Source organism: Mastigoproctus giganteus, chromosome 3, assembly GCF_048544385.1.
Source record: "Mastigoproctus giganteus isolate SK-2022 chromosome 3, ASM4854438v1, whole genome shotgun sequence".
Taxonomy (NCBI): Eukaryota; Metazoa; Arthropoda; class Arachnida; order Uropygi; family Thelyphonidae; genus Mastigoproctus; species Mastigoproctus giganteus.
The window spans coordinates 199567730-199593643 of NC_143577.1; the positions used below are offsets into that span (position 1 = coordinate 199567730).

General features: G+C 35.4%; 1 protein-coding gene across 4 annotated transcripts in view; it reads left to right on the forward strand.

Annotated features, from left to right (window-relative positions):
* The first annotated feature begins 1443 nt into the window (after positions 1-1443).
* LOC150088568 (eukaryotic translation initiation factor 5-like) overlaps positions 1444-25914 on the forward strand; it is a 164422-nt gene continuing 139951 nt past the window's right edge. For 3 of the 4 annotated variants that reach the window (XM_090369566.1, XM_090369569.1, XM_090369568.1), the window contains exons 1-2: positions 1444-1522; positions 1679-1801. The gene's annotated coding sequence lies outside the window, so the exon portion shown is untranslated. Of the gene's footprint in view, positions 1523-1547; positions 1572-1678; positions 1802-25914 lie in introns of those variants that run through there. The other variant, XM_090369567.1, reaches the window with a different exon arrangement.

Here is a 25914-nt window from a genome sequence, read left to right on the forward strand (position 1 = left end):
CCTGAGACTTGGAGTCATTTATTATATGATTGTAGTTTGTATGTTGAACATAGAGAAAGGCTAAAAGTGAAGATTGGTAATTTAGTTAGAGGCTGTGAAAGTGACCTTATTGCTAATCAGGATAAATTTCAAGCACTGCAAGAGTTCTGTGTAACTGTTTTTCAACGGAGAAGACATTGAATGATCTAATGATTACTAATTGAGATTTGGTTATATACATTTTGATTATTTGTGTGTTTTTTTTTCCCCTTTAATTTGTTTATATTATGTGTGTGTGTGTGTGTGTGTATGTATTTTATTTATTTATTTTTCTTTTCTTTTTTTTTTTTTTTGCTGGCTCTCAGGTGTAGGCAGCCTGGGAGTGGGATTGCCGGCACCCACCGGTATAGCACTATTTCCGGTGGGTGCGGGATTTTTGTGCATGAGGCACTTAAAATAGAAGACCCGGCCCAGCACCAAGTGAATATGGGCGGCCATTAGGGTCTATTCGCCAACGGGGAGCGGCTGTGCAGGTGACAGCTTCTCCCTGATGGCGAAGAGACCTTCCATACAGGTCTATTTTGCAGAGTTTCTGCACAAAGTCAACTTAATCAGGTGGAGATAGACGGAAGTCTAGGTGCCACCTTAGACATAATAATAATAATAATAATAATAAATGGTGCACATTCGACCATTGATACCAATGGAGTAACATTTGGATGCCACAGATTATCTTTAATTTTGTTCTGGCAAGGCACATTCCTTCATGGTTTCTGTGTTTCCATCTGCAAATGGGGTCTTCCAAACGGATAATGCACCATGCCACAAGACTAGAATTGCACATGACGGGTTCCAGGAACACAAGAGTGACTTCAGTTTATCGTAGTGGATTCCATAATCACCAGATCTCACTCCGATTGAGCACCTATGAGATGAAGTGGATAAGCTCTAGAGAAGAGATCTGTAGTCATCCAATTTGCAACAACTGTTGGAAGCAGTTAACTCAATATGGATTAGTGTCCCTTTAGCATACTTTAAACACCTTGTTGAGTGCGTGCCACGATGAATTCAATTTCTTTGGTAGCGGTCTTCTGAACGGGAGATCCATGCTCTGTGGGCATCTCTCTGGCATTCTTTGTACACCACGTTGAGTCCATGCTATGACAAATGCAGAACTGTTCTGTGGGCTGCTTTATGGGCAACTATTCGCTAGTAGGTAGATGTAATAAAGTGCCCACTCAGTGTATATCGGCATTGTAGGCTAAGAAAAATAGTACAGAATGCTAGATATTGTTGTACGTCAACTCTCAAGACAGCTTATTTAGGAATTCTAAATCGTTACAAAATTATAATAATAGCTTATTGATCCCATAAAATTATCTTGTTAATTGACTTTTATCTGTTTGTATTCCGTAGAGGCCAGGTTATACGGAAGGCAAAAACGCCATCTACAACTTTCATAGTACCATTTGAGTAGGCGTGATTCCAAAGTCCTGCTTGCTTTTTAACGCTTTTTACTGCGTTGGAACTGTAGGGCTTGGAGGTAGGTGCGTGGTTGTTAATATTGCGTGTGTTGAGTTCCACTATCGCCTGTATGCTCCATTTACAGTCTTATTTATTTACATAAATTCTAAATTAATATTATTCATTGTAAGTGTTAATTATCGTGTGATATGATGCTTCCTTATCACTATTTCAGGAAGTGAAGACGCTCATCTTGAGCTGCATAGTTGGCAGCTAGACATATCAGGTCTGGTTTTAAACGGTATCCAGTGTTGGTCCATACTACAATTTTATATGACGTCTTTATTTTTTCTTAACGGTAGGTAATTTATTAAAGTATCAGCTAATTTTGCAAACTTATATTTTGTGATAATTACATTGTGGTATCTAATTGGCATCAGAAATGTGACAATGGTAATGCAATCACCCATTACGGAGATGCGCGTCATTTTCACCAAAACGACACGTGGGCTCCTGCGAATGGGTTATGGTATCGATTATTCGGTGTTTAGATATCCTTATTTGCTTTAGAATTTATGCGTTTTCAAAATGTGATATTTTGTATCCGATTATGCAGTAGATTACTGTAGCCTACCACTAACCATGTTCTTATAATTTTTTTTAATGGAATAGTGAAAAATAGATCAGCCATATTGTTCCTACAAGTATGCAGTAACTGTTGCTCGCATGTTCTTGCTGATACCATTTATAGATCCCTAATTTATTCCATTTTTCTTTATAAATGGGCACGAAGTTTGACCGGGATTTCCGAGGAATATATCTCAGTGCGTATTTGAACCTTCTTAATCAGATGCTCATAACCTGACCTTTCCTATTTTACGAGTTTCAAGGTTTCATAGCCTTAATGTTGGTTTCGAAAGGTTTGTTTTTTATGTTAGCACTTTTAATTGCTATTTCCTTTTTTTTCTTCTTTTTTTTTTTGAATAATATATGCATACAGCAGTACAGAATTCGCTTAGGGTTGTTTAGGCAATGCAGAACTTTTTTTTTTTTTTTTTTTTTGGGAGTTTCATGATGATACGATGGTGTAATCATTCAGATTGCACCTTTTCAGTTTTTGAAGGACAAAAATGTATTGGACAAAATTCCAAACATTGCTTGTATGCAGCTATTAATTAAATTAAAGTTATTTCATCTTTTGATTTTAACCTGAAGTACTAGTGCATAAATATGAAATATTTAACTTCCAATCCATTGCTACAAATTTGAACAAACAATTGCATAGTCTTACTATGATTTTTTAGTGTTTCTCACCAACCATTGAAGTAAAAACCAAATTCTTAATAAATTGCATAGTCTGTTAGATTGGCATTTTTTGTATCATAAAATATTTTTAGTAGGCCTGTTTTCTAAATTGGAAATTATTTCATTAATTGTAAACTAAAAAATGTGCCCACTAATTGCTTGAAACATTGTGTGCTATATCTATTTTTTTAACCAATTTTACTAAAACAGCTTCATCCACCATAGCCATGTTTAAAAGCCCTGCATTGTCAATGCATACATGCAAATATTGCAAAAAAAAAATTCATGTGATGAGTGTAGTGGGCTTAATTTTACACAGTTATGTCCTCCACATATTCAATCAATCATCCACTTACCAGGAAACATTTACTTATTAGCGTTGATTATGCTACAATTACAAAAAAAAAAAAAAAAAAAAAGTATTAGTAGTGGAAAATGATAGTGGTAGTAGATATGTTTTAGTAGTGGAAAATGGAAATAGTAGTGGATGCAAGAAAGCAAGCATATAGAGCATCAACCAAAAAAAAAAAAATCATAAATAACCAGCACTTCTCATATTATCTGTTCATTCTAATGTCTAGTTCTTCCTTGAATTTATTCAAACTGCCTACCTCTCCTCCAACACCAAATGGATATTTTTGTTCCAGTGGTTAACTACCCACTGGCTGAAGGCAATTTCTGCATGTCTACCTGACAACCAGCCATCCTCAATTGGAATTTATGCCACTTTGTTTATTTCAGCAAGAGGGAGGATTTTGATCATTGAGCTTACTCAATCTGCTTGAAGCCACCTTAACACCTCAATTAGATTACCTGCAAGTGCCTCGTTTCCAGATGCTGCAGTTTGCATAACTGAAGCCTTTTCTGTTGAGTACCCATTTGTCTCCCCCCCCCCCTGCTTATCTCTTAATTACTCATCTCTGCATCCATTCTAAAAATGAAGCTTCCAGATCTGTTAAGACTAAAACAGCCTCCTGTGACTAGTAGTAAACCAAAATAAAAATGGAATACCAACATCATTCAAAGATAATGGGTGGAGAAAGGATTGGGTGGGGATTTTTTTTTTTTTTTTTTTCAAATGCTGAGAGTTAAATGGAAGATTAAACAAAATGTTTATGTAGTCAGCTTAAGATACACTTTGTATGCTGATCTACAGAAATGAAAAGTTTTATTTTGATATAAATAAATTCAGTAACTTTATAAAATATAAATAATAAGAATAAAGTTTAATAATTTTATAAGCGTGACCATTTTTAGAAAAGTTTGAAAAGTTAAGCAGCTCTTGGTATGATGGGCATAAGGTGAGCCTCATATAATTATTCTAGAAATTGAATCAGGCCTACAGAGTACTAATTAACCATATGGATTACCTTAAAAGATGCATATATTGGCTAGAACATTACAAAACATAGTTATAGTATTATCAGTATATGCCAAACAGGAGTGATAGATGAAGTCATAAGGTGCAGCTGTGCATATACTAATTGATAAGAAATATCTGTGAATACAAGATGGAAAGGTAGATGCTCTAGGTATATCCCTTAATTTGTAACTTGTTTCAACCCAAAATTGGGTTGCCAAATCTCCAGTGAATATTCAAACTTTCTTTTATAGATGAGACCACTCATTTTACATAAATATGGCTTTTTATATATTTTTTAATTTATATTTTATTATAGTTTCATTATTATTATTATTTTTTTAAATGATTAAAAAAGTAGTTTTGATTCTGAGCTTATAAAATTTTATTGTATATTGGTTTATCATGGAAATATAAATTAAACAAATTCTCTTTCCAGATAAATTTGAAATAAATTGCATGGGTGGTTACTAGGCTTTTCTGTTATTTTGGAAAATAAAATACATGTTTTATATATGGGACTACCAGCATATTGTAAATTGGGCATTTTTGTATTTAGGTAATGACTAGTATATTGTAAATTGGTAATTTTTGTATTTAGGTAATGACTGTTTTCAGAGATATGAGCCCTGTTCATAAGGTGATAGATGACTCTCATTGCCTTGTGCAGTACTACTGCACAAGGCAATGAGAAAGGGCAAATTAAACTTTGGTGTCTGGAGAAAAGCTTTATCATCTCCTTATGTCTTCTTGCATTGGTATGAGTTGCATCTTTTGAAGTCTTAATAAATCTTTAGGCAAGATCCAGTATTCTTATGGGGGCTGGCTCTGGTCCTGTGGCAGAGTTATTGGACAGGGATATGCATGAGATGAACCCTGTATGCTACAACAAAAAATGCACAGCCCATTGTTAACAGTTGCAAACACCTATTCTGGTCTAGGCTGAACATAGTATAAAGGTAGATTTAATTTCAGTGGTACAGCTTTAAAACAGTTTTCTGCATCATTCTGACCCCTAGATTGTCTCATTGCATGAAACCTATTAATAATTTTCTAGTAGACATCTGAATCAGTTATTGTGTTAACTTGCTGCCTGTATTTGTCATAGTTAACTGGAGTAGTCTAATTAGGATATATGGAGCACTGCTTAGGTCATGAGTTAAGGGTATAGTTATATCTTGCTGTGAATAAGGCATATCTAAAAATTTCACTTTGTGGAATCCCTCCCCCCACCCTAAAACTTAATTTCATCTATATTAATATGTATCACAAATATTCAGCCTAATGGAATGAACTCAATGGTGAAACTATCATACAGATAGATTTGCCATTCTTGGTTGGGGGGTGGTGTACAGGAGTTGTTAGAGCAAAAAATACAAAATTTAAAGTTATCTATTTTGATATTGTAATGATACTGCATATAGCATATTCTTTTTTTTTTTTCTTCTTTTTTTTTTTTCTTTTTTTTTCAGCTTCTAATATACAAGTGGACCCTTGATATGATACAGGTGACAAGTTTAATACATACATTATAGCCAAAAAAAAAATTTACCATTTTTTCCAGTTTTTTTTTTAAACTTAAATACACTTTACTTAGTAAATAAATACTTTACCTACTAATGTTTTATGAGTAAACAGAATAAAAGACAAAGGTTATGCCATTCCCTTACACTCAACTAATACACAATGCTGCTATGGACTTGCAGTGTATGCATCCGTTCTGAAATAATTGCATAATTTAGTTTGCCAGAACAGTGACAGCATTTTTTCAGTACATATATTTAATAGGGGTCAGATTCAATAAATAAAGATGTTCACTGTCATTCTAACATGCCATCACCTCATTAATGTTTTCAATTATGACTCATAAGGAAAAAGCCCCCCCCCTACTCGGACTCCTTCCAGTCACTATCTGGCAGAGTAGAGGTAGAAAGATTATACACTAGCTGATCCGTAAGTCTCCTAAAGTGTTACCAATAAGTTCGGTCCGGTATGCTAAGTAGTGGCTGGCCTGCAAACACTGTTTTAGAGCTGTACCCTCAAAATGTAAGGAAGATTGGATCTTGCGATGATGTCCATCATAACCTCAAAAGTCATCAGTCATACTGCATGATGTAAGAGATGAAGGGTTGACCAGAATATAAGGCCTAATGTCTAAATTTCCAGATGATATAAATGTGGAAGCGGCAATAAATAAGATAAGCTATTGCAACAAGATTTAGGCAGATGGGCCGAGAAATTGAAATTGTAGTTTAACAATGACAAATGTAAGGTGCCACATAATGGTGGTAGTAGTAATCAGAGATTAACGTGTGTGATGCTATACTCAGGTGTCAAAAAATGGAAAAGACCGGGTCGTTGTGCAGTCAGACACGAAGTTTTCTGAGCAGTGTAGACAGGCTGCCAGGACAATTCATGGGGATTTGCCAGTGATATACAGGAATTTTACTAGGAAAGATATAGATTTGCTAAAATGAGTGTAGAAAAGAGATTAGATAAGATTGTTAAGGGAACAAAAGAATCGTGCTCTTCCATTGCTTATGTTTGTTCATACCTGGGTGGTTATCTCTAGTATATTAAGGGACTTTGACTCTGTACATGAGTGTCTACCCATGGTTACTAACCATGTTTCACCATCACAAAGATGCAAGCAGAGGATTTGGCCTAAGAACAACCCAACTTTACTGAAATTTGGCCCATTTCACTCAGAGGTGGGACCTGAATATGTGACCTTCAGACTGTAGCTACCCTCAGAAATTGTTAGAAGGAAATTGCAAATAGTGGCAAATGATGCAAGAAAGCAACCTTATTTAGCATGAGTCAAAAAAAAACACCACACACTTCACCCATCCATACCCTCCAAAAATTTGTCTAGTTCTTCCTTGAATTTATTCAAACCATCCACTTCCACAACAACAGATTGAAACCTGTTAAACAGTCAACCACTTGCTGGCTGAAGGCAAACTTCCACACATCTATCCACCAACCATCCTTCAACTTGAATTTGTGCTCCCTCATGTGTGCAGTCTCAGCAAGAGGAAGAATGCCATTAAAATTCAGCTTACTGAATGCATTGAAGGCCTTAAACACCTCAATCATATCATCCTATAGGTGCCTAGTCTTAAGGTACTGTAATTTGCAGAACTGAAGCCTTTCTAGGTAAGAGCACCCCTTTTGTTCCCTTCACCAATTTAGTTGCCCTTCTCTGCACCCATTCTAGCAGATCTACATGCTTCCTAAAGTGAGGCCCCCAGATTTATATATACAATAATCACGATGCAGCGTAACCATGGCCAGTGTAGGGTATTCTCTCATCAGCAGTCTTTTATGTGAAAAATGAAATTTGGGGTGGGGAGGAATGAAACAGAAAATTTTCCCCTTCTCTCTGTGCTGAGTTTGCTTCCTTGCAGCATTTTGTCATTACTAATAAAGAAATATTTTGAAAAATACTCTGTTTATAGATGTTATTATACAGTACCAATTCTATTTATTTAAAATTCTGATGTATCCAAAGCATGTGTTTGCTTTTCTACATAAACACGTTTATTTGGGGAAAATTCAGGTAATGTATTGCGAAGTCCATTTTTATCCCACGAGAAATAAGTTATTTTGTGTGGTTCGTACAAAATGTGTGGCGAATTATAGCCATAGTAGCTTATGCGCCATTAAACCCCCATAACAACAACAAAATGTGATTATCCTAATTAATTAGTTTAAGTTATTTCCAAATTAAATTTGCTTTTCCAGGAGAGTGTTTTGCTTTAAGGTAGATTACAAAACTGTGTACTTAGTTGATTAGGAAATTTTTCAAATCAAGATTTTTTAAAGGCAGATTGAAGTGTTTGGCTTGCAGTCAGAAGTTTCTGGTCTTGGTTATTAAGAATGGCTTTTGAAAAAAGAAACAGTTTGATGATTGTAGATCATTATAAAGCACATTCTGAGATGTCCAAGCTGAAGACAAATTCTCCTGGTATCATGAGTTTTATGCACTAGGTGGATGAAGACATTCTTTATAGCCACATATAAAGCTAGCTTGGATAAGGTGATCTGCAATATAGGAGGGAACACTTTCCACTCAGTCTTGGATACTATTCATGTTTTTATTGTTTGGATTTTTATTGAATCAAGTGTAATGATAAGCTGCTTCACAGAGTAGCTTGTGTGACTGCCATTGAAAAACATCTGGGAAATAATTGCTATAGCAACATTGAGTATTGAGGAATACTATTGAAGTAGATGATAATGTTGCTGTTCCAGCAATAAACTTAATGCCAGAAGAGCTGCTGATAACCGAGCAAAATGATAGTTTTATTGCTGAATAAAAACTTTATCAGATAAAGTTTAAAAAAAAATTCTAAAATGCATTGAACATATTAGAGAATGTTGATGTCTTGCAGTAATGTTCTTAACTAACCAATAATTGCATTTGATAATGTTTGCATTTTAGTTAAAAATGCTTTAGAGACAAACCATGCAAATTAAATTGTATTCTTAATTTAAATAAAACTTTGTTGATTGTACCATGCCCTATAAGTAACCAGTGAAAATGCACATTGTTTTTACGACAGAAAGCCAGGGACCAACAGGAAATGTAATATGACCAGCATATATAAGATAATTATATTAAACATTACATAATGAAAAATCTTTAATACATACATTTAAGTATGTATAATTTCCACTGCCACAGACCATTGATAGTCAAGTGGTAACACCCAGCCAAGGCAGGCCAACAGGCAAATGAAAGTCCCATCTACTGGAACCAGTTACGAAATCAGGCAATGTGGCCTTAATAGGCACCCTTAGATGACAGTCACATCAGGAGAGACAACTACATCAAACAGATTGAAAGCAAAGGAATAGTCTGCTTATGTGCTTTTTGTTTGGAAAGTCACAGTTAAGGTTTTGGATATCAGGCAACATTTGGATTGGCAGAAATTTCTAGGAGTGGTCACATCTATTAGTGTTTGCTACTAACAAAGGAAGCAATCTCATACAACTATGGTGGATCCTCCAGGAGTATGTATCTCACATGTAAGGTTCTCTGATTAAGTCAGTTAGAATCTTAACAGAGAACACTAATCTTTTCTCCTGGATGAGTTTTAGAAGTTGGGTAACAACTAGTGTACAAGCTATCTCAGCCACTGACTGAGATGACTTGTACTGCTAAGTGGAGCTGAAATTTTCATACTACCCACTTCCAAATCCAGTATTCAGTGGTAAAGACTTTTCACTATGGTGAGGGTGGCAGAAGGCCAAAATCTCTTAGTCGTAGTAACTGATGTGAAGTTGGTAACAAAGTATTTACTTAAAAAGAAGAGCATCTTATATAAAGTTGATTTTTCACTCATCAGCAGAGACAACCACAGTTTGAGTTTGACATGTTGATGAAACAAGAGCTTAGAGTTGAAAATGACTCCAAGGTTGCAGCGAAGAAGATAAAGAAGTTAAAATGTTCTTTATGGGGATTCCACATATTGAAGAAATGATATTAGATAGGGTATGTTTCCATGAGAATATTATTCATGCAGATTTTGTCAGATTTATGGATAGGTTGAAGGATGCAGAAATTCTACAAGATCAGCTAACTTCTGCTTGATAAGCATCTAAATATTGAGAGGATCATCCCCAGGACCAATGCTCATTAGTAACTTTAATCATCAACATAAATGATTGTCACATCTGTTGATGGCAAATGGAATAAGAAGTGCTATGAAGAGAACACTACATTGGTGAACACCAACGGTTATTGATCTCCTGGAGATCAATAATTGCTGGATCTAGAAGGATCATGCTTGAGAATTGTGGTTCTCTATTGTAGGATAGACCTCCTTGAGGTCTATTTTTAAATTCATGGTGACCTTCATGGTCTATTTTTATTCAAATAGCATTAAAAGCAGCCTACAGATTGAGGTGCGTGACAACAGCCACCACATTGTCTTCAAAAGCTTGTAGAAGGTGAAGTGGCAGATTCATGACAGACAACCTGCTAGGAATAGCATAGTGGATTTTAAATGGCTGATTTATTTGATTTACCATAGGAAGGATAGTTTTTTCTAGTAGCTTGAGGAGACGGGGCACATAGGAAATTGGTCTAAAGTTTCTAATTTGTGAAGAAGAGTAGTTTTTAGGAAGAGGTCTGATAGTAAAAAGATTCCAAGCCGGAGGGAATAATATTCTAGAATTCAGTTTTAGTCATTAAGGAGAGATTTGGAATGAGTGTGCATATGCTATGAGGAGGAATCGGGGTATTCTCTCATCTCCCATGGTGGCAAAAGGTGGAAGAACATTTATTGCTTTGATGAGCTGATGTTTAGAAATGTGAATAGTATCAGTAGAGTGAAATGTTGGGATATACCAAGAAGACTCAGCATGGTCATTGAGAACCTAGCCATGTGATCAAGCCCTGGGTTAGTTTCAAGATGATGAACATGGTCTGCTATTTTTGAGTTACCAAAGAGCCTGCCTTTCTTAAGAATAACTTTCATGCATTTCTTTATGGCTTCATATTTCAATTGATTGAAGTAGAAATAGAAAATGCAGTCCTATTTGTCAGATGATTCCCCTATTTCTTCCAGAAACGAGAGGCCACCAGTCCTTAGTCTGGGAAGTGGCCCTGATAGTTTAGAAGCAGTGGTAAGTCACAATTAATGAGAGCATTCCATGGAATAACAGAGGAGATCCAGATGCAGTGATTCAGGCAGGAACCTCTGATTCATGATCCTCCTTGCATTTAGTTTCATTGGAGTGTTAAAATAGCTTTGTGAGATGTTGGAAGTGAAGAGAATTGGATATTGTCAGATTGAAATAGCTGGATAGAGTTGTCTTGGGACTCATGGTGAATCAAAGTAAAGACAGGCCAAGAATTTCCCCTGGAAAATTGGTTATTGCTGAGATGCATGGAAATCAAGGTGAAGAATTCTATGAGAGTGAGCACAATGCTGAAGTAAAGGTATAGATTGATAGCCACACAAACAATCCAAATGGCAGACAAATGCAAATTGTTAAGCAAGCAATTGGTTATAGCATCAGTATTCTCATCGTTGATGCTGTAACCAATTGTGAGGGGACCTAAATGGCCACAACATCAATAAGTTACCATTCATCTTCAAAGTGACAATGGCCATTTAAAAAAGATAGGAAATAACTGAAAGTTCTCCAGTCTTTTTGAGGCCATTTTTATTTATAAGAGAAACCACGAGTCCACGTTTTCTCATATAAATAAAAGAATCTAAACAGAATGTTATTATTGTTAGACAAAGCTTAAATTGAAGGTAAGAGATACATACCAAAGAAATTTGTCAAGCTTTTAACATTTTTAGTAGACCTGAAAATTTAGGCTCTTGAACTTTGTATTAATGTGATTCTACTGTGTTTGCTACTTTTGCGCTTTTTAAAATGAAACTGAATAAGTAAAGACTACTTTAAACAGTTTAAATTCCAATATTTTGCTAGATGTTATACCTCCCACTTTCTTCAAGAGAATACAAAATTTACATTGTGCACACACAACCAATGAAATATAGTAGTTTGAACAATATAAGAAGGTGAGATCAAAAAGTTCATGGACGACATTTTTATTTAAAAAATATACCATTTACAGGTACTTGTCAGATTTTTCAAATAATAGCTGGCCTTGGCTATTTAGAACTAAATGAAAAAAAAACTTCTTCTTTGTACAATCCTTTTTAAAAATGTATAAAGCTGTACATTACATACTTCTATTTTGGAGACCTTGCAAATTGTATGTAAAAATTAAATTATTTACAATAACATTTAAATTTTTAAGATATATAATGTTGACTGCTCTCAGAAATGTAGAATTACGTCTTACATCAAGAGAATAACAATAAATGCGAGGGAACTGCTTTGATGCAAAAGTTATTGTCCAGATTATCTGGAGGAGGCAACTTAGCAGTCTTTAGCAGAGGTGGGAGATGATCACATGCTTGCAATTGGTTCAGGATCAAGGGTGAGGTGTTTGAGGATACCTGTTTGCTGCATGTGAAGTCTATCAACTGTTCTAGTGGATTTGCAGAGTTGGTGGTGGGAAAATAGGATTGTTGTAGGGAAAGTAGTGTCAGGAATGGCACCAGCAGCATTGCCTAAGTATATCAGAAGTTGGAGAGGATCTTGATGAGCTCAGTGAAGTTTCTTCTTTTCTGGTGTTGTTCACTGCAAGAATTTTGGGACTTTCAAATTCAAGCTTTTTTTCAGAAACTATGGAATGCCATGTCACTGGATGTTACATTGCCAAAGCTGGTGTGATCTCCAAACTTCTTCGTGAGGACTATGGTTGTATGATGACTGGCTTATGTTTCTTGTTTTTATTGATATGGGGTGGTTGAAAAAAAAGTTAATGGTGGTCCTTCTGTTAGTGAGTTTATAAGACATTTGTTAATGTTCATGATAAATTTCTGATTGTTCATCTGAATATAACTGTGCCCTTTGCAAACAATTTTTTCTGTTTACATGTTTTATCCATCTTTTATATTAGAGCAAATAAAAATGCTTCTTCAAAAGGTTTTTTTTTTTTTTTTTTTTAATTCTTTGGTTACATTTGTTGTAGTTGCCAGTGATGTTTGTTTCTTTGTAAAATCATTGTTCCTTTAATAAGTTCTTTAGGTTGGGAAGTGAATAAAAATATGGCAAAAGGGTCAGGTGAGCAAGGAAAAGGATATTATGAAGACAGGATGGTTGCAAACTGGATTTATTATAAACTAGCTGGTTAAACTTTTGCTTTTTTTTTTCCACAGGCAACTAGTTTCAATGGCTGTTACTTTTTTTCTTCTTCTTCTTCTTCTTCTTCTTTAGCATCCAGCAGTAGCTGGCTATCATTTCCTTTGGTACTTTTTTTTTTTCCATTTCTTTTATATCCTGATGGAGCCTTTCCCCTTGATTCATGTAAACTACCTGAATTTTCTGGAAAATAGTTGAGATGAAAGTGCATGAAGTGTGCCTTAACACTCATATTACAGCCCAGTTCTCTGAACTTCTCCAGCATGTCACTGACAATCGTCTCATAAATCTAGGTGTTTGTTTCCAAATTCCATACTACAATTTTAAAACCAATCCACATGACTCTTTCAATTAGTCTAGATATAGACTCTATTTGGAGAGTCTAGCAGCAGCTTGTGAATTTGAGATCCAAAAATATTCTTGCTTTGATTTTTTTGCATGTAAGTAATGGGAATTTAGTCCAAATATGAAATTGATCCAAATACTTGACTTCTTTTTTTTTTACCTTATACTTCAAACAATTTCCTTCTTTATTCAGGTCTTGGGCAAATTGTTTTATTAAACCTAACTTTATATGCAGTGGAGTGGAGGTAACAGTTGTTTTGTTTCGATCTATTAATGGCTCATCTTTAATGTTCTTTGAACCTGGTGCCAGAGACTGTCTTGGTAGTCACAATTTCCTTTCTCAGTGTTCTTGCTTGATTATCCCACTCAAGCAAGTAATTTTTGTATAACCGAAAAATGCAGTTGACAACTTAACTGCCGACCGGGCTAGCCGGGTGGGTAAAGTGCCTGCCTGGCAACCTAAAGGTCGTGGGTTCGAATCCCGCCTCGGGCTTGGATCAAAGTACTGCAAAAACCTTGGGAGGTGCATTATGGCCACAGAAGCCGATGCGCCAACAACTACCAAAAAAAAAAAAAAAACTTAACTGCACCTGAAATCCAAACTGAGTTCAATAGGAACAGAGAAATTACTGTCTACATCCACTGTAAAACTTTTTGTCTTAAACAAGCTGGACTTCATGGCATGTAGCAGTCTGAAAACCCTTATTAAAACCAGAAAATTGAAAGAAACATGATTTGGGCTAAGAGCCATCAACATTGGACAACTGAAGGGTGGTGGAAAAACATACTGTGGATGGATAAATCTAAATTTGAAATTTTTGGATCCAAGTGTAGAATTTACATGAGATGATCAGCTGAACAAAAAATGGTGGCACTTTTTATATTGCCTACAGTTAAGCATAGTGTGATTCCATCGTGACCTGGGGTTGCTTCTGTCTTTCTGCAGAGGGTGACATTGTCAGAATCGAAGGAATTTTAAGAAAAGAAGGCTATAAAAACATTCTTCAACATAATGCAGTATCCTCTGAACTTCAACTTTATGGAAGAAATTGTTACAAGACAATGACCCGAACACAGCAGTGAGCTGTGCAGGGACTTTCTAGCAACTAAACAGGAGAGGGTATTACAGATTATCATGTGGGCCCCCTCCCCTCCCCTGGTTGCCCAACTTAAACTGAATATAGCTTTTATGGGATCACCTAGACCATAAAATCAAGTCTGAAGTCTGCCCATCTTCATAGAATTTATGGAAAATCTTGCAGGTTTTGCTGTAAATTTTTCAATGCTTAATAAAAAAAAATCTTAAAATACTTTGTAGTGTTTTTTTTTTTTTTTATATTAAACTTTACTTTGTCATAGGATAATTTAAAAAAAAAAAAAAAAAAAATTGAGCACTGTACGTGTACACTGTGATTCTGAACTTTTAGGTGGGAGTGTAGCTACCTGAATTGTAGGTTTAAACATGTCTGGGCACGTCTATACCCTGTTAATTCCATGCATATCATTTATAGATGGAATGTGTGTGTGTAAGAAAACAATTTTTACTTTTTATAAAAAAAAAAGCTGTGCACGATGTATTTTAATTTAATAGTAATACTAAGTTTAATTGTTGGACAACAAATTCCATTTATCAGTGGATTGTTAATCTTGTTCTGGTATTCCAGATAAGCAGTAGATAATCACATCACCTGACAAATTAATTCATGTTATAAAATTATTGTGATTTCAATGTGTTTAGAATGGCACATCAGAGCTTTTATGGTTCTGAGATGAAATTCTGCGTAAGCACCACAATTCAAGAAAAGTAAAGCTGTATATAACAGTGCCTAAGGTTTTCATTTTTATCGATTTTTGTTTTCTTAAATGCAATAGTATTGATTTCTGCTATTTCCTGGGGGCTATGGAGCTGCAGCTCCTAGCCCCCCAGTGTGTGACAGGGAGTACCAGAATTTATTTATATTATAATATACTGTATTTTATGGACCAGAAGATGCACTTTTTCCCCTTAGAAAATGTTGCCTAAAATTCCCCTGAATCTTATGGTCCAAAGATATACAAGGGGCATGCAGTGGTTTTATCTTTAGCCATGGCTAGAGACATATGATCCAAACATCCAGATGGCCTTCTGATTTCTTATTTGCCTTCTGTAGCTCTTTATCGGTGACAATTTCAGATCTCATGTAATAAAGCAACTAAAAAAAAAAACAAGTTTGCCGAATCAAACATGGAGTTAGCTGTAATTCCAAGTCACCTTAGCTGACTGAAATCATTGGATATCTCTAATTAACAAAACTTTTAAAGTATTTTGGGTCATCAGCAGGCCAAATTGATGGGAAGGCATCAAATCACGATTTAATACCAGCAGAATGAGTGAGTGACTGAATTTCCTTGAATGCCTGAAGATGATGCACTCACTCTTTGAGGAAACAGTATGTTCAGACTCATAATATCAGTAATAATGACTGTGACAGTGGTGACAATGCATTATTGGCATTATGTGATGAGCATAAAAGCTTCATTTTAAATTCATTTTACAAATATCAGCATAGAAGGGAGTGATATTCTATAGTTTTTGTTTATTTGGTTTTTAGGAGCATTAGCAACTAAGGCCATATTGCTCCGAGGATATGTGGTGGTCATTCCCTGACCTTTTCGCATGCTCCGTATTTGGTGGTCACGGGCTCGAACCCCAGTCTAATCAAGAAGCATGTGCTACGCACTACTGCTACTGCCCACCTGGCTACGGAGGTACCATATTCTATAGTACTTAGTACTGTGCATGGGTTGGAGGTTGAGAAGATGAAAGAAGATACTTGTTGACATTAGACTTGGACTTCTGCAGATTGTAATTTTCAGGAAATATGTATGAAGGAAGTTTGTTCCAGAAAACAAAAGTTGAATAAATGAGGGAGAAGAAAAGTTGGTTCTGTGAGTTTGAAGTTAGACTGTAAAAGGATGCTAATTGGTTGAGGCATGTGTTTGGACTGGTTTGGATGAGAAAGTGGGAATTATAGAAGCCAATTCAAAATAATGGTGCCCATGGAAGTGGCTGTAGAAAAGGCATGCAGCAGAAACACAGTCTGTGAGATACTGTAGAGACTCCAAGAGATGAGTCATTAATCAACCTAACTGCCCACTTTTGAATGAATCTAGAAGCCTGAGAGAGGTTTAAGAATACCACCCCAGATGTGGGAATACTATTCCGTGGTAGGGCAGATTTGAAATTTGTACAGAGTGAACAGCTATTCGGAAAAAAAATAATGTCAAGAACGAAAAAGAAAACCCAGTTATTTAGATGCAGAGCAAGCAATATTTGTAATGTTCTTATGTCAAGAAAGATTAAAGTCAGGGTAATTCCCTATAGAGATATATATGATCTTGCCTAGCAATCAGAGTGATTGCTAGGCAGGCTAGAAGAATTTGTGTTTAAAATATATGCAACAAAATAGTTTTTCCCAAAATTTGCCTTTTGAAATGAGTGTCTTATTAACCAGAAAATACCTTACTTATATATTTGGATGATCTAGGACAGTGGTGTCCAACCTTTTCCAATACAAGGGCCATATTGAAAGTTAAATTGTTTCATGGGCTGCACTGAGTGATTCGAGAAAAATTAGTGTGTTACATTTTTCCCTATCCTGTTACGTGTAAAAGGAAGTTTCTGTTTTCATGTTACCGTTTTTTATTTTCGGGCGATATATATATGGAAAATGGAAATTCCCAACACTTATGTGCAACAATATATCAGTGATTTGTTTTTTAGATTTTATTAAAATTAAAAAATATAACTTACCTTTGTTTTTTAAATACTGTACTTTACTTTTGCCTCTTTTTAAAAAATGCTTTAGTTTTTTTTTTTTTCTTTTTTAATACCTTACTTTTGCTTTTAAATGTTCCCTAAGTCCGAAAAGGTCACTACTTTTCAATATTAAGGTGAATAAATAAATATGATACCCCTAAAATGGAAAATATTCAATAATTTTATTACGTAGAATACACAACATTTACTGAATAAAACTTAACATTGTTTGTTTGTTGTTTGGTTTTAGGAGCATTAGCAACTAAGGCCATATTGCTCCGGGGATATGCGGTGGTCATTCCCTGACCTTTCCGCATCCTCCGTATTTGGTGGGCACGGGCTCGAACCCCAGTCTAATCAAGAAACGTGTGCTACGCACTGCTGCTGTGCTACGCACAGAGCAGTGTGCTACGCACGTGTGCTACGGAGGCGTCACTTAACATTTAATGAGATGATTGAGGCTAAATGTTTTTAGATAATTGTTCAAAATTTGTTTGAAAATTTGTGACGCCAATTCTCAATGTGGAATGAATATCTTTCTTTTTAAATATTTATTTGATTTCATGCGTGAAACAATTTGCTTGCAAACATACATTGATCCAAACAAAAAAGCCATTTTCATGGCATTTTCTTTTATTAGAGGAAAATCTTCAGATGGGAGAGCCTTGTAGAATTCAAGTAGTTTATTTTCGCAGTCCATCTACTTATTTTTGAACCATGTTTTGGCTTGAAGATCAATAAGTTCAAATTGCAAGCTGGGATTGTAGTTTTCAGCCATAGAAGTAAATGGATTCTCAAACAAGCTTATGTCATGGGATCTCATGTCAGCAAATCGACTTTCAAACTCGTCAAAAACTAATTGTAATAACAAGAGGCTACAATTCTTTGGAAATATGTGTTTTTCTGTTAGCTCTGTACAATATTCAAAGTGAACTAAATTGCCTTGCTCAATTTGGATTTAAATAATAACAATGTATTCCAAAATGATTTGATGTCACCATACAAATCAGAGACCAATTTCCTTTCCCTTGTAGTTTAAATTAAGAGCATTTAAAGGACTAGAAATGTCTAAGAATTGCAAGATCAAATAGCCACTCCATATTTGATAGTTGTTTTATTGGTTTTCCTTTTTCTGTCATAAAAATATCAATTTCATGACACAGTTTAAAGAAACAATATGGCACTTTGCCACGACTAAGGCATCTCACTGCACTGTGAAAAAAATTACATCTTCGTATTCAACTTCAATTTCTGAAAGAAACTGCTGAAACATGATAATTAAGGTGATGTGATCTTATAAAATTTACAGTTGATAACCACATTCATATAATGTGTTGGAGATCCAATACATTCCCACACACAGAACTTCTTGATGCACAATGAAGTGAATTCCAATCTGAGGTTCAACTGCGATATCTATCATTTTTTTTCGTTATTCTACCCACAAGCCCAATGTTTTTACCAATCATATTTTTTGCACCACCAGTTGTGACTCCTACCAGGTTTTTAATATTTAATTCTAACTTTTCGATAGCTTGGCAAAAAATTTCAAAACGATTTTCACCTGTAGTTTTAACGTGCATGCTCTGTAGATCAGCTAAATCTTCAACTGGTACAAAATTATCATTAATTCCACGTATGAGGATAAGGAGTTGGGCTGTGTCCTTTACATCAATATTGTCATCCATGATACACTAAAATATTTCATTTGTTTTATGCTTTTTAAAGGTTGTCGAGACAAACTAATGTCTTGTATCATTGCTTGTTTCACCGGATAAATTTCTTCCATAGCTTTTAAAAACGTTTAACAAATTCACCATCGCTGAACGGTTTACTTTCCAAAGCGATCAAATGTGCAACTTGATAACTGGCACTTACAGCAGATAAATTTCTTGACTGATACGTTTTCAGTGTGTTTTGTTGTTTTCTTAATTCCAATACCTTCTACTCTTTGCATAATTGTTTGTCGAGACAAACTACAGTATATTCTTTAAAAAGTGATACAGTATCCTTACACAACAAACACTGCTTTTTCGTCGTACTCAATGAAGAAATAGTCTTCAGTCCACCTTTGATTAAAAACATGACAATCGAAATCGATGTTCCTCTTTCAGAACAAATTAATAATTCAATAAAATGAACAAGTTACATCAAAATAGTAGAATTTCACAATATGAAAAGATTGATGCGTACACTGTATTTAGCGTGCAGATGACATGTACACGTTTGATACAGTTGAGCTCGACACGCATGCCTGTACATGCAGTGGCACGATTCTCTAAAATGCTGTTTTAGTTCACTTCCCGGGTGGGCCATAGGTTGGACACCATTGATCTAGTAGGTTCCCCCCCCCCCCCAAATTGTACTCAGCCCTAGGTCCCGTGAATGCTTAAATAGGTCCTGGTTTATATAATAATTGATTAATTATCTTTTGAAGGCTTAATATGAAGAACTAATCATTATTCATAACATTGTTTTCAATGCATTCAGAACATTTAGCTTAACCGGTGAACTTTTGAGACAGAACCTGTTTATAATTTTGCACTATGCCAAATGAAAGAATAATGTTGATCTGAAACTAGATTGAAATTTCTCAAATTCTTGAATTTTTAAGAAATTCAGGGATAAAAAGTATTTTTCTCATAATTTTAAAATAGATTACTAAAGTAATAAATATATTACTAATTAATAAATTACTGAAGTGCTAATAGTTGCAGAAATTTCCTAGGAGGCTTGGTATAAATTTATTTGAAGGGAAAGGAAATTGAAATGAGCACAGAACAGTAGTGAGTGACAAGTTGAATTTCAGATATTAAGGTTTAATCATTGAGTTTAATGTTGGGGGAAAAAGATAGCAAGGAGGAGAACTCTCCTCCTTGCTATCTTTTTCCCCCAACATTAAACTGCTGTTAAAAACTTGTTCCCAAGTTTTTAACAGCAGATCACATGAGCATTTAATGTTTAAATAAATGCAATCATACTTTAATGTTTAAAGTATGATTGCTTGGCAACAACTATTTGATGTTACCTGCCTGAGAGGTTGTAGCTTCAGTTTTTATTTGATACTTGGCTTGAGTAAATTCTTATATGGGGAAATAAGTTTATCATTATTTGGAGTGTAAAATATTCCACACCTTTTACCATCCTAAATGATATTGTGTCCATCCTTAGAGTGCTTATTATCATTTAGATATTTTACATTTTGAAAATGCTTTTTCAGTGTGTCGATCTATCATTTCTACATTCCCAGAGGCTGATTTCTTGAAATAAAAGCAATTTTATAGAGAATCTTTGTTCAAAAGCAATATTCTTAAAATGCAGGTGCAAAATTACTTACTGTCAATAACAGATTTAAAAAAAAATGTGTGCAACCAAAATGCAACCAAAAGAATTTCACATGCAGATATTTTTTAAAAAAATGTAGGCCTGGAACTTTCTGCTTTGTATAAGGCTATCATAATTTTTAGTCAAATATTTGTAAGTAAATTTAAAATCAAATTGTGATTATAATATTAGGGGGAAAGTTTGCCTTTTATCATTTTACATTACATAGCGTAACACCCATGCATGAAACATTTATTTAGTATGGGTAACGTATTGAAGCACTAAAATTGAATTATAATTTATAGGAGATCCCCAACTTAAGTAATACTCGCCTTTATGTAAGTTTTTGCCAGCCGTTGCAAACTGAAAAAAAAAATGGAAACGTATTTTGCATCTGTAGGGATAAATGAAGGTATTGTGAAAATATCGTAATGTGAACCCAATAACGCAATAACATAGTGTTTTTTTTTTTTTTTGTAATTCGTTCCAAGTCCTTGAAAGTTGAAAATTTCGCTATATTACTAAGCTATTTATCTCTCTAAAAGGTCATTTATAATGGAAATTGCACTACACTTTCATCGTTATTATATATTCCCGTTATAAGATTCAATTTTTGAATGCCTTTGTGATATTTTTCTAAAGCACGCTTCTGGAGGTCACAACCAAAAACAATTTGCACTTTCCGGTTTATTGGGCTTTTGTTTTAACGCAAACTATTATAAACGGGTAGTACACTTGATCTTATTGCATTTGAGATAATACCGATAACTGGAATTGTCTGGGTTTTTACGTTACGGTATTATGGTGAAATGTGTTGCCCTTAACTGCTGGTCTTGGCGCATTATAGCCTTAGAAGCTAATGCGCCAATAAAATTCAATCAACCAACCCTTAACTGAAATCTTCAATCATATAAAAATCAAATTTTCAGCAACTTCTCTTCATTCCTATTTATGTATTACAATTGATGAAGGGAAAGGGACCGACAGAAAGTACAAGTGCTGGCAGTGCTAAGAAACAAAACAAAATTGATTTAGAAATGAATATGAATAATTAAGAAGTACGAAGCAGAACAAAGTTTGTCCATCTTGCATGGGAATTAGGTCTCGCTGCTTCAACAGTGAATACTATTTTAAGGGACAGGGCCTGTATAAAAGAACATGTTAAAGAATCAACAGTGATCACAAAACAGCATTCAGGTGCTTTATCAAAGTGGAAAAGCTATTAATAATATGGATGGAAAATCAGATTCAGAAGCAAGTGCCCCTGAGTGCAATGGCCATTCAAGCAAAATCAAGAAGTATTTATGAAGATAAGAATAAGTACGGCGAACCCCAAGCCAAGTTCGTGGCAAGCAGCGGGTGGTTTGATAGGTTCAAGCATTGCGCTGTTTTCCAAAACATTGAAGTATGTGGTGAAGTTGCCAGTGCCAATTCTGCAGCCGCAGAGAAATATTGTGATGTGTTTGAAAAAAATATTGATGAAGATGGCTATTCAACAGCAAATTTTTACATTGACGAGACTGTTCTTTATTGGGAAAAAATGCCAGATTGGACATACATTGTCAAAGAGGAAAAGACAATGCCAGGTTTCAAGGTGTCAAAAGATAGGGCAACGCTCTTGCTTGAGGCTAATGCAGTGGGAGGTTACAAATTAATACCACTGCTTGTGTACCATTCTGGAAATCCTTGTGCATTTAAGGGCAAAAATAAAGCCTCCTGTACCTTTTGCATTTCTGATCGAACCAGAGAGCATGGATAACAATATCTCTCTTTGAGTGTTGGTTTAAATGCTACTTCATTCCTGAGGTTGAAAAATATTATTTAGACAATGACGTTCCTTTCAAGATTTTGCTTCTATTAGATAATGCTTGTGGACATCCTATGCATCTAGATGATTTCAATTCGAACGTGAGAGTCATATTTCTACCGCCAAATACGTCTTCACTCATCCAACCTATGGATCAGGGTGTTATTTCGAATTTAAAAGCATACTATTTATGCACAACGTTTGCTCACGCATTGTCTGCAGTAGACAGTGAGAAAAATTTTACATTGAGACTTGGTAATCTTACAATATTTACCACTCCATCTTAAACATTAATAAGGCCTGGGCAGAAATGACTAAAGGTTATTTAAATGGTGCATGGAAGAAAATATGCCCACGGCACGTAAAAGGCTTTGAAGGATTTTGAAAAATATGAATCATATGAAGAGATTACAGATAAGATTGTAAAGGTTGTAGAGCTACTTCAGTTGGAGGTTGTTGCCAAAGATGTGGAGGAGTTAACAGAGGAAGAAGAGAAGGAATTATCTAAAGAAGAACTTATTGACTTGCAGGCAGCAATAGTGAAAGAAGAAAATGCTGATGAACCAAATGAGGAGCCGAGAAGCTTCGTCACCAGAGAGATGGCAATGGCATTTTGTGAAATTGCATTGGCAATGTCCAGTTTTGAGAAGATGGATCCTGACAGTGAACAATTCTTAAAAGTTAACAGAGGGGTGAATGATATGCTTGCTTGCTACAAAGAAATCTGATGAAAAGGAAAAAGCCACCATCCAGTCATCCATTAATATGTTCTTTTGTAAGGTTGAGGGGCCACCCCTTTAAATCTCCTCAACCTCCGCAGCGGCATACTTATCAGCTGAAGACGTCGATTCTGGCAACGATGCTCAAGAGGTAAAACTTACTGGCATCGTGCCATTAAGTTTTACCTCTTGAGCATACTTGCCTGTGTCCTCTCTTTTTTGTAATTTTATAATTTGAAATTTTTTAAATTGCTGCACAAGCATGGGAGAAATTCCGACTTACGTAGAGTTCTGCAGAAAGCCTACTGTACATTAATCGGGAAGTGGCTGTATATACTTGTAGCTACCAACTCACTGGGTTTATGACAAAATGTGTTTCTGACTCTTGACCTCTCCATGTTGTTTAATGGACATAATTTCTTTCTCTTTTTGCAATAAGTTTATCTTCCCTTTTCATTTTACAAAAAATTAGTGAAAGAATATTTAAAGTCTCAGTTTCTTAATTTTTGTGTAGTTATACTGCCATAATAAATACCTGCAGATAGTTTTTGTCAAAACTAATAAATCGAACTTATCTGCAAAAAGATCTAAACCTCACAAACACTTTCTAGTTTATTTCACAAATATACGTGGTCTCAGTTCTAATCTTAATGGTGTCCATTTCCACTTACAATCTGCCAGACCCCATGTGCTTTTTCTGACAGAATCTCAGTTATCGGTTGATTCAACCACTGCTCATCTCAGTTGCCAAAATTATTCGCTGTATGATTCCTTTCGCCTAAAAGGTGGTACTTGTGCATATGTTCATTCCAGTATTCCCTGTCAGAGACTTGGTAATTTGGAATCTTCTCTTTTCGATCTTCTCTGGCTTAAAATCTCTTTACCTTATTGTGTCAAATTCATCTGTTGTTTCTACCATTCTATCAACTCCACTAATTACTTGGAACTCTTTGACTTTCTCCAGTCCAACTTTCCTAACAGTGAGGTAATTTTCCTTATTGATTTTAATTAAAGTTCACAACTCCAGCTGGCTTCCATTTTCTAGTCACACAGACTCAGCCGGTCAAAGATGCTGAGGCTTTTGCAATTACTATTGACCTTGCACAGATTGTTCATTTACCTACCAGAATAACAGACAATTCTAACCGTACAGCCAACGTGCTTGATCTTTTTCTCACAAACAACCCTTCTAAGTACATGGGTGAAGTGAGTGGTCCTTTTTGCACCTCAAATCACAACTTGGTGGTGATTGTCTCTTCCCAAATGTACCCTTTATCTTATGACTATTCCCAACCTTGTGTTGTTTAGCATTACAAGAAATCAAAATGGGATGACATGCAAGATTTCTTTTTCTTAGTCGGATTACTGTTTCAAAACTTCTGATGTCAATGTTTGTTCAGATCGTGTCAGTGAAATTCTTGTAGAAATAGAATCCTTTATTCCACACTCAACCTAAAATCTCATCCTTTATCTAAACCTTGGTTTTTCAAAAAATGTGCTAAAGCTGTTCAAGAGAAGAATGTTGCGTATCGTAATTGGCTTGTTTGCAATTCTTCAGTTTCATTTTCTGCCTACACCAGAGCTTGCAACAATTATAAAGCAGCTATTAATCAGTCTAAAATAGATTTTGAACAGGCTAAGGGTAGAAGACTTGCTTCTTGCCCTAATGTTAGCCGAGCATTCTGGTCTCTTGCCAAAGCTATTTTCCGCAACTTTTGCCCATCTCTGCTCTCACCTCTATCAAAACCAGATGGTTCTATTGTCGCTTCAGCCAAAAATAAAGCTGACCTGTTTGCACCCCATTTTTCTTTCAACTCGTTTATTAATGATCTTGGTAATATGCCTCCCACCATTCCCAACACACTTCATTAAATCCCTCCTATGGTGTTCCGTCAAAAGGATGTCAGAAGGATTTTGACGAATCTTAATGCTAAGAAAGCTTCAGGTCCTGATGGTATTTCTCCACTTGTTTACAAAACCTGTGTTCCTGAACTTACTCTTGTTCTTCGCCACCTTTTTTCACTTTCTTATTCCAAAGGTGTTTTTCCTTCTGTTTTTGAAATTTGCACTTATCCAGCCTGTTCCTAAAAAGGGTGACAAATCCCTCCCTTGCAATTATTGTCCCATTGCAGTTACGTCTACTCCTTCTAAAGTAATGGAGAAATCAATTAACCACCAACTCTTAAACTACCTAAAAACCCTTCCGTCTGATCAACGATCGCCAATATGGATTCCATCAATGTTGATCTATTGGTGTGATATTCTGGCTTATGTTACCCATTTATGGACAAATTCAATGGAAAAGTTCGGTGAAACACAAGCAGTTGCTTCTTGACAACTCAAAGACTTTCGATTGTGTTTGGCATAAAGATCTTCTAAACAAACTTCCATCTTATTTTTTGCCAACTGTTTTTTTGTAATTGGTTATCCATTTTTCTCTCTGACTGCTCACTGAGGGCGATGCTAGATGGCTCTCTATCTTCTCACTTCTCCACTAATGCTGGTGTCCCCCAAGGTTCACTTCTTTCCTCTTATATATTAATGACCTTCTTCCATTGACTGGAAATCCTATCCATAGTTTTGCTGATGATTGCATTGCATTCCACTTTCCAGTTTGAGAAACCTCACCCTGCTCAATCAGCTTCAACTTCTCTAATATTCGCTACCAATTCGTTAAATGATGTTCTCCAGTGGGGCAAAGACAACTTAGTTGATTTCAATCCTTCTGATACTCAGTCCTGTCTTATATCTCGCAAAAAAAAACTTCTTGAATATCCACTACCAATTCCTTAAATGCTCTTCTCTGGGTAATTCTGCAATGGGGCAAAGACAACTTAGTCATTTCAATCCTTCTAAAACTCAGTCCTGTCTTATATCTCACAAAAAGAATTCTTCTGCTCCTGTGCTTATCTTTGGTGACACTCCGATTTCTAGGCAAGATTATATATCTCTTTTGGAGATTGCCCTGACTTCTAATCTGTCTTGACACAAGCACATTACAAATATCGCTTCCTCTGTATCTAAAAAACTTGGTTTTCTCTTTCGCTCTCGTCATTACTTTTCTTCCAAACAG